Source organism: Triticum urartu, chromosome 5, assembly GCF_003073215.2.
Source record: "Triticum urartu cultivar G1812 chromosome 5, Tu2.1, whole genome shotgun sequence".
In the NCBI taxonomy this organism is placed as follows: domain Eukaryota; kingdom Viridiplantae; phylum Streptophyta; class Magnoliopsida; order Poales; family Poaceae; genus Triticum; species Triticum urartu.
In genome coordinates this window covers 459,585,442-459,602,388 of record NC_053026.1, presented here as the reverse complement: position 1 = coordinate 459,602,388, position 16,947 = coordinate 459,585,442, and positions in this window count along the sequence as shown.

Sequence of the window (16,947 nt, the reverse complement as noted above, 5' to 3'; positions counted from 1 at the left end):
GTAGACATACCCATGTCTACTCAAGTCATCAATGAGGGTGAGAACATAACGATAGCCACCGCGAGCCTCAACACTCATTGGATCGCACACATCAGTATGTATGATTTCCAATAAGTTGGTTGCTCACTCCATTGTTCTTGAGAACGGAGTCTTGGTCATTTTACCCATGAGGCATGGTTCGCACGTGTCAAATGATTCGTAATCAAGAGACTCCAAAAGTCCATCTGCATGGAGCTTCTTCATGCGTTTGACACCTATGTGACCAAGGCGGCAGTGCCACAAGTATGTGGGACTATCATTATCAACCTTACATCTTTTGGTATTCACACTATGAATATGTGTAACATTACACTCGAGATTCATTAAGAATAAACCATTCACCAGTAGAGCATGACCATAAAACATATCTCTCATATAAATAGAACAACCATTATTCTCGAATTTAAATGAGTAGCCATCTCGAATTAAACGAGATCCTGATACAATGTTCATGCTCAAAGCTGGCACTAAATAACAATTATTGAGGTTTAAAACTAATCCCGTAGGTAAATGTAGAGGTAGCGTGCCGACGGTGATCACATCGACCTTGGAACCATTCCCGACGCGCATCGTCACCTCGTCCTTTGCCAGTCTCCGCTTATTCCGCAGCTCCTGCTTTGAGTTACAAATGTGACCAACCGCACCGGTATCAAATACCCAGGAGCTACTACGAGTACTGGTAAGGTACACATCAATTACATGTATATCACATATACCTTTAGTGTTGCCGGCCTTCTTGTCCGCTAAGTATTTGGGGCAGTTCTGCTTCTAGTGACCACTTCCCTTGCAATAAAAACACTCAGTCTCGGGCTTGGGTCCATTCTTTGGCTTCTTCCCGGCAGCTTGCTTACCGGGCGCGGCAACTCCCTTGCCGTCCTTCTTGAAGTTCTTTTTACCCTTGCCTTTCTTGAACTTAGTGGTTTTATTCACCATCAACACTTGATGTTCCTTTTTGATTTCCACCTCCGCTGATTTCAGCATCGAATATACCTCAGGAATGGTCTTTTCCATCCCCTGCATATTGAAGTTCATCACAAAGCTCTTTGTAGCTCGGTGGAAGCGACTGAAGGATTCTGTCAATGACCGCGTCATCCGGGAGATTAACTCCCAGCTAAGTCAAGCGGTTATGCAACCCAGACATTTTGAGTATGTGCTCACTGACAGAACTGTTTTCCTCCATCTTACAACTGAAGAACTTGTCGGAGACTTCATATCTCTCGACCCGGGCATGAGCTTGGAAAACCATTTTCAGCTCTTCGAACATCTCATATGCTCTGTGTCGCTCAAAACGCTTTTGGAGCCCCGGTTCTAAGCTTTAAAGCATGCCGCTCTGAACGAGGGAGTAATCATCAGCACGTGACTGCCAAGCGTTCATAACGTCTTGGTTCTCTAGGATGGGTGCGTCACCTAGCAGTGCTTCTAGGACATAATCTTTCTTGGCAGCTATGAGGATGATCCTCAGGTTCCGGACCCAGTCCGTATAGTTGTTGCCATCATCTTTCAGCTTGGTTTTCTCTAGGAACGCGTTGAAGTTGAGGGCAACATTAGCGTGGGCCATTTGATCTACAAGACATAGTGTAAAGATTTTAGACTAAGTTCATGATAATTAAGTTCATCTAATCAAATTATTCAATGAACTCCCACTCAGATAGACATCCCTCTAGTCATCTAAGTGAAACATGATCCGAGTCAACTAGGCCGTGTCCGATCATCACGTGAGACGGACTAGTCAACATTGGTGAACATCTTCATGTTGATCGTATCTTCTATACGACTCATGCTCGACCTTTCGGTCTTCCATGTTCCGAGGCCATGTCTGTACATGCTAGGCTCGTCAAGTTAACCTAAGTGTATTGCATGTGTAAATCTGGCTTACACCCGTTGTATTCAAACGTTAGAATCTATCACACCCGATCATCACGTGGTGCTTCGAAACAACGAACCTTCGCAACGGTGCACAGTTAGGGGGAACACTTTCTTGAAATTATTACGTGGGATCATCTTATTTAAGCTACCGTCGTTATAAGAAAATAAGATGTAAAACATGATAAACATCACATGCAATCAAATAGTGACATGATATGGCCAATATCATTTGCTCCTTTTGATCTCCATCTTCGGGGCTCCATGATCATCGTTGTCACCGGCATGACACCATGATCTCCATCATCATGATCTCCATCATCGTGTCTTCTTGAAGTTGTCTTGTCATCTATTACTTCTACTACTATGGCTAACGCTTTAGCAATAAAGTAAAGTAATTACATGACGTTTATGTTGACACGCATGTCATAAATAAATAAAGACAACTCCTATGGCTCCTGCCGGTTGTCATACTCATCGACATGCAAGTCGTGATTCCTATTACAAGAACATGATCAATCTCATACATCACATATATCATTCATCACATCCTTTTGGCCATATCACATCACACGGCACATGCTGCAAAAACAAGTTAGACGTCCTCTAATTGTTGTTGCAAGTTTTTACGTGGCTGCTATAGGTTTCTAGCAAGAACGTTTCTTACCTACGCCAAAACCACAACGTGATATGCCAATTTCTATTTACCCTTCACAAGGACCCTTTTCATCGAATCCGATCCGACTAAAGTGGGAGAGACAGACACCCGCTAGCCACCTTATGCAACTAGTGCATGTCAATCGATGGAACCAGTCTCACGTAAGCGTATGTGTAAGGTCGGTCCGGGCCGCTTCATCCCACGATGCCGCCGAATCAAGATAAGACTAGTGACGGCAAGCAAATTGACAATATCCACGCCCACAACTGCTTTGTGTTCTACTCGTGCATAGAAACTACGCATAGACCTAGCTCATGATGCCACTATTGGGGAACGTAGGACAATTTAAAATTTTATACGCAGCACCAAGATCAATCTATGGAGTCATCTATCAACGAGGGAAAGGAGAGTGCATCTACATACCCTTGTAGATCGCACGCGGAAGCGTTCAAGAGAACGGGGTTGATGGAGTCATACTCGTCGTGATCCAAATCACCGATGACCTAGCGCCGAACGGATGGCACCTCCGTGTTCAACACACGTACGGTTGGGAAGACGTCTCCTCCAACTTGATCTAGCAAGGGGGAAGGAGAAGTTGATGAAGATCCAGCAGCACGACGGCGTGGTGGTGGAAGCAACGGTGATCTCGGCAGGGCTTCGCCAAGCTCAGGGAGAGGGAGGAGTGTCACAGGAGGGAGAGGGAGGCGCCAGGGGCTAGGGTGCGGCTGCCCTCCCTCCCCCCACTATTTATAGGACCCCTAGGGGGGCGCCGGCCCTAGGAGATGCCATCTCCAAGGGGGGGCGGCGGCCAAGGAGGGTGGAGTGCCCCCCAAGCCAAGTGGGGCGCCCCCCACACCTAGGGTTTCCAACCCTAGGCGCAGGGGAAGGCCCAAGGGGGGCGCACCAGCCCACTAGGGGCTGGTTCCCCTCCCACTTCAGCCCATGGGGCCTTCCGGGATAGGTGGCCCCACCCGGTGGACCCCCGGGACCCTTCCGGTGGTCCCGGTACAATACCGATTACCCCCGAAACTTTCCCGATGGCCGAAACTTGACTTCCTATATATAAATCTTCACCTCCTGACCATTCCGGAACTCCTCGTGACGTCCGGGATCTCATCCGAGACTCCGAACAACTTTCGGGTTACCGTATACTAGTATCTCAACAACCCTAGCGTCACCGAACCTTAAGTGTGTAGACCCTACGGGTTTGGGAGACATGCAGACATGACCGAGACAACTCTCCGGTCAATAACCAATAGCGGGATCTGGATACCCATGTTGGCTCCCACATGCTCCTCGATGATCTCATCGGATGAACCAAGATGTCGAGGATTCAATCAATCCCGTATACAATTCCCTTTGTCAATCGGTATGTTACTTGCCCGAGACTCGATCGTCGGTATCCCAATACCTCGTTCAATCTCGTTACCGGCAAGTCACTTTACTCGTACTGTAATGCATGATCCCATGATCAACCACTTGGTCACATTGAGCTCATTATGATGATGCATTATCGAGTGGGCCGAGAGATACCTCTCCGTCATACGGAGTGACAAATCCCAGTCTCGATTCGTGCCAACCCAACAGACACTTTCAGAGATACCCGTAGTGTACCTTTATAGTCACCCAGTTATGTTGTGACGTTTGGCACACCGAAAGCACACCTACGGTATCCGGGAGTTGCACAATCTCATGCTCTAAGGAAATGATACTTGATATTCGAAAAAGCTCTAGCTAACGAACTACACGATCTTTGAGCTATGCTTAGGATTGGGTCTTGTCCATCACATCATTCTCCTAATGATGTGATCCCATTATCAATGACATCCAATGTCCATAGTCAGGAAACCATGACTATCTTTTGATCAACGAGCTAGTCAACTAGAGGCTCACTAGGGACGTGTTGTGGTCTATGTATTCACACATGTATTACGATTTCTGGATAACACAATTATAGCATGAACAATAGACAATTATCATGAACAAAGAAATATAATAATAACCATTTTATTATTGCCTCTAGGGCATATTTCCAACAGCCTGATTCTGGGTTCAGGCTTTGAGTGACATCCTCCCCTCCGTGGGTATCCGGCTTGGGGGGATCGGGAATCCGGACGTAGCTAGTCCTTAAGATGGATGAAGGGTTGTTGCATTGTTCTTCCACCACTGCAACATGATGGGTGACCTGGGGAGAGTTAATTTCTCTCATATCGGGTTGAGGCCCAATCTGATCGTAGTCTGTAGCGACTCCCAGGGCGGCGATGCGATCCAAGAGCTCGTTCAGGGAAGAGAGATCCATTGGATCTAACTGCTCGGCGAGTTCCGAGTTGATATGAGGATTGCTTTCGATGACCCGAGAAGTCATCGTCAGCGCAGCGGCCGAACAGGCGGTCATAAGAAAACCACCTAACCGGAGAGTTTGGCCGATAGCCAGAGCACCCTCAGCGATAGTGCCGTCTTTAAAGACGGGACGAGGCGTCCTTCCTGGTGGCGACGGCACAACGGAACTCTCAATGAAAGCACCAGTGTCGGTGTCAAAACCGGCGAATCTCGGGTAGGGGGTCCCGAACTGTGCGTCTAGGCCGTATGGTAACAGGAGGCAAGGGACACGAAGTTTTACCCAGGTTCGGGCCCTCTTGATGGAGGTAAAACCCTACGTCCTGCTTGATTAATATTAATGATATGGGTGTTACAAGAGTTGATCTACCACGAGATCAGAGAGGCTAAACCCTAGAAGCTAGCCTGTGGTATGATTGTATGTCCTACGGACTAAAACCCTTCGATTTATATAGACATCGGAGAGGGTTAGGGTTACACAAGGTCGGTTACAAAGGAGAAGATATCCATATACGTATTGCATATCTTGCCTTCCACGCCAAGTAGAGTCCCATCCGGACACGAGACGAAGTCTTCAATCTTGTATCTTCATAGTCTAACAGTCTGGCCAATGGAGATAGTTCAGCTATCCGGAGACCCCCTAATCCAGGACTCCCTCAGTAGCCCCCGAACCAGGCTTTAATGACGACGAGTCCGGCGCGCAGTGTTATCTTCGGCATTGCAAGGCGGGTCCTCTCCAAATTCCGTGTACCTGTTGAAATAATGTCCGGTTTCTCGTGACGGTTTGTACTCCTTGGCTTATGCGCCCAATAATGGCCACTTTCCACGTGTCGAGCGAATGTGAAGAGCCAGGGTGTTTTCACATTTACCCCCTAGCTATGTAAATGAGCCGCCTATTTAAAAAGACGAGGATTCAGATCCAAATCACATCATCCTCCCTTGCCGAGTCTTCATCGGAGTGCACCCGATAGAGATCCATTCCACCATGGCCGGTCGACGCAGCTCCTCCTCTCACACCCCCAGTTCCAAGCCTGGAGATTGGGAGAGATGTTCCATCCCGCACAGCAAATTGGTAATGCTTCAGTCCAAGGGATTTCTTCCCCCAGTGTACCTGGTCCCGGTTCGAGCCGGGCTTGCCACCTATAATGGCGGAGAGCAAGCGGAGAGCCGTCCCAATCCCTCTAAGGGAGAGCGGGTATGGCTTGTCCCTTATCTGGTAAGAGGGCTCGGATTTCCAATTCATCCGTTTCTCCGGGGGCTTCTGGAGTTCTATGGCCTCCAGCTACACAACCTCACGCCTGCCTCCCTGCTGCATATCGCGGGATTCATAGCCCTTTGCGAGTTATTTTTGGGCTGTGAGGCTCATTTTGCTTTGTGGAAGAAGCTATTCTGCCTTGTGCCCCGTTCTAAGAAGGGATCAATATATCAAGTGGGTGGAGCCGAAGTGTGGCGTATTGCCGGGACCGGATACCTGTCCGGGACTCTGAAGAAGACGTCCGAAGACTGGCCTTCAGAATGGTTTTATATAGAAGATGTCCCCCTTCCGGACCCTATTCGGATCGGCCTTCCTGAGTTCGACAATGCCCCTTAGAAGAAGCGCTAGAGCTGGTGCCCTCGGAGCTCCCTGCAGGAAGACGACAGGGACATTCTTTATCTGATGAGCCGGATAAGTTCTTTAGTTCGATCCGGATTGACCATGATCGAGGTCATGGCTATATGCATTATGCGGGGGGTGCAGCCGCTCTAGTATAGAGGCCACCCCATGTGGGATTTCAACGGGGAGGATGACGCCACCCGCCATGCTGCAAAGGGCCGGGATCGGTTACTGATCTAATAAAGATCTTGTCCACTTTGTACAAGGGAGAAGAGGAGGAATTCTATCGTGTCAACCCGCAGGGCGGATTCTCCATGTACAATCCTCCGAGCTGGGTAAGCGGAGACTTTTTTCTCGCCCATCCGTTTCGTATTCCCGTAGTTTAAGTATTCATTCTAGCGATTTCATCGCAGGAGCTGCGCCAAGCAGTAAAGGAGATAAAAAGCCCTCCTCCACAGCCTGAGGACCCTGGACGGTCCCTTGACCCGGCTTCTCAGGAGGATCCGGACATATCCGTGGAGCTGAGTGACGGGGTATTTTACCAAGGGAGTAATGACAATACCTTGGTAGCCATTACGGCCGATTACCCTGGGCTAGTTCCAGCCTCACAGGTGACTAAGACCGAAGTCCCAGTACTTAAAAGGGGATCCGTCCTTGTGCTCCTTTTTTATTGCCGTATAACAGCCGTGTTTTGCAGGGGAGGTCCTCGGGGCAGAAGGCCGAGCCCGTGGCAACTAGCCAACAAGGGGCCGCTAGGCTAGGCAGGCTAAAAAGATCCACAGTCCGGATTGAGGCGCCGGCGCAGCGGTCTGGCGCGCCGTCTTTATTACAAGACATTATTTATAGAGGCATACTAACGCCCATGCCTACTTTTCAGGAAAAATAGCGCTCGCCGGACTATACCCGGAGAGGCTACCAATCGCGCCTCCACAAGCCAGGCTCCAAGGCCGGACTCACAGGTGGAAACGAGTACAAGGCGTGCGCCGGATGCTCCTCCGACAGAGGATACGGATAGACTGTCCGCCACCCATTCCGAGGTAGAAAGTGCCATGAACCACAGGCGTCGCCGGACTGTTCTTCGTGATGCTTGTTTCTCCCTAGAGGCATTGGATGCCTTCAACTCGGGAGACAAGCACCTCCGTGCCGCTCAAAATGGTCTAGCCAGAGCCACGAGCAGTATGTAAAAGACATACGGGTGAGAAAATTTGATGATTATATATATCAGTAGCCCCTGAGACTTGAAACAGTTAGGTTAACTGATTAAGGATCATTTGTTATGTAGGTTCTTACAGAAAAGAATACTCAACTGTCCCAGGAGCTGGAAGAGTGCAAAGCCCAACTTCACGCCGCACTGGCCGCAGCAGGGGAGCCCAAAGAGACCCCCTCTGGTAACATATCCGTCAAATATAAGTATCATATTAGAATGCGGCTTTATATGAAGATCTGACAATAAAATTGCAGATGACGTTGGAGTGAATCCGGATAAGAAACAGCTCATACGCCAGCTGAAGGCTGGTGAGAGCGTGCTTACAAGGGTGAGGCAGGAGAAGAATGATCTCCAAGATGCCAACACCAAGCTAGGTGTGGAACTAAAATATGTTTGTGCCCAACTGTCGGACTCTGTTAAGGAGAATCGATGGCTTCGATGCGGCATATTTAGTAAGTGCTTGAACGAACTTTGAAAAAGAGTTCGGCAAGGAAGCTGGCTGATAGAGTTATGTCTGTAGGTATGTTAACAGGTCGTCCTGCCGAGGAGATGCCTAGTTCGACAGGTGATCTTCTTCCCGAGCTCGCACAGTTGCACGAACGAGTTCGGCAGGTGATGCAAGGCATTGCCCAGGCCTTGTGGCCGTCCGTCTCCATACCCGAAGGCCTTGGAGAGCTTGCAGAAAAGCTGAAGGGAGCACGGCGGCGCTTCCGATTATGGAAGATATCGGCCTGCCGTCAAGGCGCCAGGGAATCTTGGGCGATGGTGAAGACACGGTACACGAAGGCTGACCCGAACCACATGGCCGAAGTCGGACCTGTGGGGCCTGATGGCAAGGAGATCCCTGTGAATTTAGTGTACGGCCAAGTAGAATTGGCCGCAAAGTATTTCCAACAGGACTGTAGACTAGACAGCCTATTGGATGGCATTGAAGAGGAATTCAACCAGTCAAATTGACTATGTAATTGTAAAGTGACATATATGATGCCTTCTAGCCGGATTGTAGATCGTTTGTCGTGGCGGACCTTTTCGCTTCAACCTCGGGACCCGACAGTCTAGAGTGTATCCGAATACCCTCTCGGTTATATAAGAACCGGTGCATGCGTGGAGACTAGGCGTAGGGGTCATTAGTGCTTTATCAGACAAGTGCCCAACTAGTTATGTTATATTACATGGATAGTAAGAAACATCTTCCAGAGAGAATAGTTCCGTTAAGGGTTCCTTTCCCTGGGTAGGCATGCCCTAAAGTGCATGTCCGGACTGCGACAAGAAGCGCAGTGAAAACGTCTGGGGTAGATATGGATAATAAATAAAAGTCATCTTTTGTTCACCGACCGAATATTCTCTTAAGAACGCTAGCTTTCGGCTTCACCCAGTCTGAGGTACACGTCCGGCTGACCCGGCGGTAACCCCCTAATCCAGGACTCCCTCAGGGCCCCTTATGGGTGGACCACGAGGGTCAGGGGCACGCCCCCCTACCTCGTGCTCACCTGGGACACCGTTTCGCGTTGATCTTTCTCCCAGATTTTCCAAATATTCCGAACATAAGCTCCGTCCGTTTTTATCCCGTTTGGACTCTGTTTGATATGGATATTCTGCAAAGCATAAAACATGCAACAAACAGGAACTGGCACTGGGCACTGGATCAATATGTTAGTCCCAAAAATAATATAAAAAGTTGCCAAAAGTATATGAAAGTTGTAGAATATTGGCATGGAACAATCAAAAATTATAGATACGACGGAGACGTATCAGCGAGTTCCTCGTTTCCTTGCCGTCGACATGTGGGAACCCGGAATCTGGGATGACCCCCACCATCCTTGCGTGACTCGCTCCACATACTTGCTCTTTTGCACCGGTACTCCAACGAGTTACCGGAACCTAGAATGTTGCCTTGGAATCATTTTTGTTATCGCCGCCAAGGCACCCGTTTCATTCCGTCATGGCGACCAAATGCTTCATATCATGTTCATGTCAACTTTTAACAAAAAATGCATAAAACTTGCACATGTCTTTCGCATCATGATAATAACATTTAAAATGTTTAAAATTGTTGTTGCATTAAATTGCTAAATGCATATAGGGATTTACCGGAATTGTTGTTTGATGTTTCCGGCCTCATTTAAAATCCCTAACTGTGTATTTTACTCATGTTTCACCTCTTACCATGTTTAATAACATTTAATTTTGTTGAGTACCTAATCGGGAGTGAACTAAATAATGGAATGTGGTGTTTTGTCAATATGCATCCTGATGCATATTGATCTCAGGCAAGATGACCATACCCTCGAAATCACTTCTATATTTGCTTGCTAGTTGTTCTCTCTATTGCTATGCCGCACTACCTACCACTTGTTATATCATGCCCCCCATATTGCCATGTCAAGCCTCTAACCCACCTTTCCTAGCAAACCATTGTTTGGCTAAGTTACCGCTTTTGCTCAGCCCCTCTTATAGCGTTGCTAGTTGCAGGTGAAGTTGAAGATTGTTCCATGTTGGAACATGGATATGTTGGGATATCACAATATCTCTTATTTAATTAATGCATCTATATACTTGGTAAAGGGTGGAAGGCTCGGCCTTATGCCTGGTGTTTTGTTCCACTCTTGCCTCCCTAGTTTCCGTCATACCGGTGTTATGTTCCTTGATTTTGTGTTCCTTACGCGGTTGGGTGTTATGGGAACCCCTTGACAGTTCGCTTTGAATAAAAATCCTCCAGCAAGGCCTAACCCTGGTTTTAACATTTGTCACCTAAGCCTTTTTCCCTTGGGTTCTACAGACTCAAGGGTCATCTTTATTTTAAACCCCCGGGCTAGTGCTCCTCCGAGTGTTGGTCCAAACTGGGCGATGTCTGGCGCCCCCTGGGCAACCAGGGTTTATGCCAACCTGACGTCTGGCCCATCAAGTGTGCCCCGAGAATGAGATATGTGCGACTCCTATCGGGATTTGTCTGAACATCGGGCGTCTTTGCTGGTCTTGTTTTACCATTGTCGAAATGTTTTGTAACCGGGATTCCGAGTCTGATCGGGTCTTCTTGGGAGAAGGAATATCCTTCGTTGACTGTGAGAGCTTGTGATGGGCTAAGTTGGGACACCCCTGCAGGGTTTTGAACTTTCGAAAGCCGTGCCCGCTGTTATGTGGCAGATGGGAATTTGTTAATGTCCGGTTGTAGAGAACTTGACATTTAACTTAATTAAAATGCATCAATCGTGTGTGTAGCTGTGATGGTCTCTTCTCGGCGGAGTTCAGGAAGTGAACACAGTCTTGTGTTATGCTTGAACGTAAGTAGTTTCGGCATCACTTCTTGATCACTTGTAGTTTCTCGACCGTGCGTTGCTTCTCTTCTCGCTCTTATTTGCGTATGTTAGCCACCATATATGCTAGTGCTTGCCGCAGCTCCACCTCACTACCCTTTCCTACCCATAAGCTTAAATAGTCTTGATCTCGCGGGTGTGAGATTGCTGAGTCCTCGTGGCTCACAGATACTTCCAAACAGTTGCAGGTGCCAATGATACCAGTGCAGGTGACGCAGCCCAGCTCATGTGGGAGCTCGATGAAGATCTTGATCGTTGTTTTGTGTCTTTTCCTGTTGATCAGTAGTGGAGCCCAGTTGGGACGACCAGGGATCTAGCATTTGGGGTTGTCTTTCTTTATTTTGGTTCCGTAGTCGGACCTTGATTGTATTCTGGATGATGTATAATATATTTATGTATTGTGTGAAGTGGCAATTGTAAGCCAACTCTTTATCCCTTTCTTATTCAGTACATGGGATGTGTAAAGATTACCCCTCTTGCGACATGCCTACCATGCGGTTATGCCTCTAAGTTGTGCCCCGACACGTGGGAGATATATCCGCATCGTCGGTGTTACAGCCGTTGCCGGGGAGGATCTTCAACATCTACTAGGTTCCTAATCACAAATCTCATCTCCTCGCAATTTACATTATTTGTCATTTGCCTCTCGTTTTCCTCTCCCCCACTTCACAAAAAAATGTTGTTTTATTCGCCCTCTTTTTCGTCCCCCACTCATGGATTAAATCTTTGGATGATCATACAAAAATTTTATGAGGGGTTGAATTTTTTTCTCGTAATCTTTTAGATTCCAACGCGGGTGGTAATTTTATGGAAATTACTTTCGGTGAAGCCACCAAATTGCTTGATAATATCATGGCAAATTATTCACAATGGCATACCAAAAGAGCTCCTACTAGTAAAAAAGTTAATTCGGTTGAAGAAATTTCTTCTTTGAGTGAAAAAGTTGATGCTTTTATGAAATTTGTTGCTAGTAAAAGTTCTCCTATTTATTTCAATGATATGCCTTTTGTATACTTTGATTGAGCAAACTAGTGATGCCATAGATATGAATTTTATCTCGCGAAACAATTTCAACAATAATCTCTACTATTAAAGGAGGATCAAACATCGTGATGGTTCGACCTTCACCTCCACGCACGAAAAAATATCAATCGAAGGGAAAACCAATCGCTAGAAAATATGGAAGGAGCCAACTCAATGCACGCAACGCACGATGGAGAAAAAATCGGGAGTCTAACTGCCCGCACGATCGGCCAGGGGATGCTACACACCCAAACAACGAGCGACTTTCCGAGATATCCTGCGTTGCGCCGCCAAGAGAGACGGTGTGCCTCGAGCTGCCCCATTCCTCGGCCGCAGGTCCCCGTCCCCTCCTCCAACTAGAACCCGGTGCTGTTGCAAAGGTGGATCTGTCCTCCAGCTCGCATTCAGTCCTCGCCTACGTGCTCTCCCGCCTCTTCTTGATCAAGATGGGTTCCAGATGCTCTCCTTACTGCACGACCTCAAGCGGCGGCGGCCGCCGCCATGGTCGTCTCGGCGCTGGTCCCGTTCCAGTTTGTGGAGCCATGTCGCGCCTTCGCTGCGAGAAGCAGCTACCTGCGACCGTGCCCCTGCCCTCTTTCTCCCCAGTGTGCTCCTATTTACTCCTATCCCCTGTCAGCCGCAAGAGTGTTGCCCATCGACAACAAAGCCGCCAGATCATCTACGGGTTCTCGTAGGTTAGTTTCCCTCTCTCCATTGATACCCGTTCATTGTTCTGATGGCCATCATTTGAGTTGATTCACGTGCCTGCAAAAAAAATTATGAACTCTAGCATGGGGAATGAATCTTGGGTGATGGATTTACCTTCACGGGATGCAATTTTATGATCCATTCTTAACTCTAATGGCACTAAGGCAGTGAAGGTTGATCTTAGGCTCTTTATGGTGGATAGCTTGATGTTCTTGAGGCGCCCAAGTCTGGTTGTGACATGTGAGTACTTTTTGCCTATGTTCTTGCTTGATGAATTGAATGGATAATTTTGTCTCCTCACTATTCTTTCAGACAATGGTTTTAAATTAATCAGATTGCCTCTGTAAGGTAGTTGATATTTATGCAGCTTCAAGATTTGTTTCTTGTGCTTGGCCATAGTAGTGTCTGTGCAGCTTCAAGGTTTATTTTCTTGTGCTTGATGGTAGCAGGGATCTCTAGATACTGCCAGTCTGCCACACCCTGATGTGGTCATCCTTGTTTTTTCAGGTGCCTCCGCTTGGCAACGCTAAAGTTGCCATGTGGTGTGTTGGAAGACTGAGATGCCGGATGCCAGCGCCCATCGATTACAGTAGTTCAGTGCCCATCATCAACATCGTGGACTCCGGTGTCTGCTATATCTTAACCCCCCGTGCAACTCCTCTTCGGCATAACCCCAAGCACATGAACACTGCACTGCTGCTCCTATCTTGCTAACAATGTAGACAGAGAAGGTGCAGTCCGGGGTAGCTAGCTAATTGAAATGGGGATAATCGAGGCTAATAGTGAGATGCTGCAGCCCCTGCTGTCTCCTCACAATCAGGAAGGTGAGGTGAGTGCTACCTTTCTCTTGTGAACACAACACATGTGTAACATTTTGCCTATAACACTAATTTCCTATTTGAATGTACTTCCTCTTTAAACTAATATAAGACTATTCTTGAAACTTCCTACGACCATGTTCCACTGAGAATAACTTTCACATTGCCTCCACTTGTTTGACGATTTTTCCTATTTATATTCTCAAGCAAAAAATATTGTCTGACATATACTTAGTGGTAAATTCATACCATGGGATATCTGAATTTAAGCTGTAAAGATTAGCTTGTGCATGCACCATGGAGTGCCTCTGGTTTCCTACAAAAGGTATTTAGTTGATTGCTTTCTTGCATCTTATATCCGACTAGAGCATTCCATTCAATCATGTTACTATTCTTAGGTTAAATTTGGTGGACAGACAGCACAGATATATTTATCCACATTTAGCATACTTTTTTTGGAGTCTTATGGTGGTGGCGAACATCGGCGGGCGAGGGGAGAGGGCCAAAGTTTGCCGGCCAGGACAAGGCAGACATCTTGGCGCTCACGTGGAAGGAAGATGACGCAGGTTGGTCCAGCGAACAATGGCCTGGCGAGCCTCTTGTTATGTGCAAGTAAAGTTTATCATTCACATTTCTCCTTCTGTGTCTTGTTCACAAGGTCACGTGATCCCTCTATTTGTACTGCTTGATTCGTTTTTCATTCGCTCAGTGAAATGGTGAATATAAGCTAACTACAGTTATTGTTATTTTTTATCGCAGAATTATTTGTTATTGATCTCTATGCTCTAGCCAATCTCTGAAATGGAGAAAATAATACTGCTTCATCTTCTTGTGTTCTGCATGCCTTATTGATTCCTCCCTCGTCGGTTGCTGGCCATGTGCTTGCTTGCTGGTCACGGCTGTCGGATGCGACACAAATGGCTTCTTCCTTTAGGAGATGAGGACAACAAATCTGAAATTCCAACAGCATTGCTCCCGCTGAGCAAACCAGGAGCTCACCAGGTATCCTTTGTACATGTACACTTAGCTCCATCCTTGTCATCATAGATGCTTGTCTGCATCCAATTCCAATTGCTACCATATATTCTGAACTCTGTTGATATGTTCTTCTAATGTGCTCACAGGATGTATAGATCAGAAAAGTGCATGTGTTTGGGTCCAACGAAAAGAGGTGAGGCATAAAATGCATTCTCCTTAGCACAACTATGGAACATGCTGAAGAAAGGTGTTCTTTTTTAACACAAGGTTTCCTTTTATTACCAAGTAAATTAGCTTCACACCAAGGATGGTAGTGTTTGTTGGGTTGTGTTAATCGAACATGGAGGATGCTGGAGCGTTTTCTAGGTTGTGAATTTTTATGGCAGATTGAATGAGGGCTATTTACCATCATACTATATCGTTTATCCTTCTAACAATAATCTTCGTGTGATGGACTATGTTATCCATGTTCAGTTACTTGATCTCTAATAACATTGGACCTATAAGGAAGTACTCCTCTAAAGATGTAATATATGTTTGTGGACTGGCTTTGTAATTAGGTTGGTTTATAGACCATCACTTTCCCAGCACCTGCAGTGATCTGGTTGCTATATACATGTATCCAGACTTCCAGTGGGGTAGGGCATGAATTGCAATATAGTGAGATGTTTCTCAACAAAAGAATCGCGGTAGCCTTTCCTGCAGCTGTAAAATCCCAAATTTGCAATTTGGAATGTTATACACTAGATCATCATGCATATCATATTTTCATGCATTTTAGTTGATCCTAGAAATTTCACGCAACTCAAGGACCCACGGAGAGAGTTGGAGATTTCGTTATTTTCATATTTGAGAGTTTTCTCAAATTTGAAAAGAGGATCATTTGATTTATTTATTTCATCTTCAATTATTTTTCCAATATCAAAAAAATGATAGAGGGAATAATATGACTTTCCCAAAGTTAGGAAAAATGAAGATTTAATGAATAAGTCAAGTTTTGGTTTTGCCGGAGTTCTTTTGCGTTTTTTTTGGATAGGGAAAAATGCGCGTTTTCAAAAATTGCATTTTTGGCCCGGAGAAAAGTTCATTTTGTTCGACTCATTTTTAGGAGTCGGGAAAAATTTACTTTAGATTTTTCGGAGTCCGTTTAGATAGTTTTTCTTTTGTTTTTCTGCGCGCGAAACCGATTTAAAAAAAAAGAGCAGCTCCCGCGCGCTAGGCCAGCCGGGCCAAGGCCCAGCCAGCCGCCACCGCCCCCAGCCCCTCGCACAAAGCCGAGTCCCAACGGGACTCTAGGCCGCCCCCCCCCTTTTTGCCCCTTGGCCAAGTCACACCCCCCCTCCTTGTATATATACTCACCCCCCCTCTCTTTTCCTCCACCACCCAAGCCGCCGCCTTAAGCCGCCGCCGCCCTAAGCCGCCGCCCGGAGCCCCGCCTCCCGAGGTAGCCGCGCCGCCTCTTCTTTTCCTCGGTTCGGTTTTTCTTCTAAGAAACCGTTTCGGTTCTTCTCTTTTTTCTTCCGGTTTTTCTTCCGGCTTTGTTTCGGTTTTCTTCCGAAACCCTAGATTGGTTTTCATTCTTCTTTCGGACCGTTCGTCTGAACGAACGTGATCACCGATTTTTCCCGGTTAACGACGCCTGTTCGTTTAACCGTTCATCTCTTTCTTTTCGTCGGATTTATTCCGCGATCGCGATCTCAGATCCGATCTTCGTTCTAGTCTTTCTTCCCGCTCGTTTGTCGGAATCAGGTGATTCAAGCGCCTGGAGTTTCGTCTCGAAACCGCCGTTCCGTCTAATCAACTTGAACAAGCCTTTGCTACAGTAAAATTTGACCTAGTTTCAACTTGCTAGAACTGAGTTGTTTTCTTCCGTCGTTTGTTTTTCCGTCGTCTGTTCGGTTCTTTCTTTCTTTGCAACCGGAGTTCTTAAGTTGAACTTTCTGGTTCGTTCTCTTGTTCGAGTTTTACCTGTGCATTAGATGAGTACTTATTGTGTGCTTGTTGTTTGTCTGTGATAGATCACTCGGATTGCGCCGCTTGTTACTTCGAAACCCTAGGTCTCGCGGATCATCAGCAAGGCAAGTAACACTTTGATCATACCTTTTCTACAACCCATGTTTTATTGCATTAGATCAATCCTCACACATTGCATGATTAGGATCTAATTAAATTGTGGGATGGGAAGTAGATGAGGTAGTACCTATTACCTGTATTATTATCAAACCTTTGGGAGTTACTTCTACGTTTGCTTATTATGCCATGCTATGCTAGAAGACGTGGATTGGGTGAGGGATATCCATGACAGATGTGAGATTGATAATTAAGGGTTTATCTAAGGTGGCAACTTAAACACACATCTGGGTGGATTGAGGCACCTGATGTCTATCAGGACTTGCCTGTTTTTATTT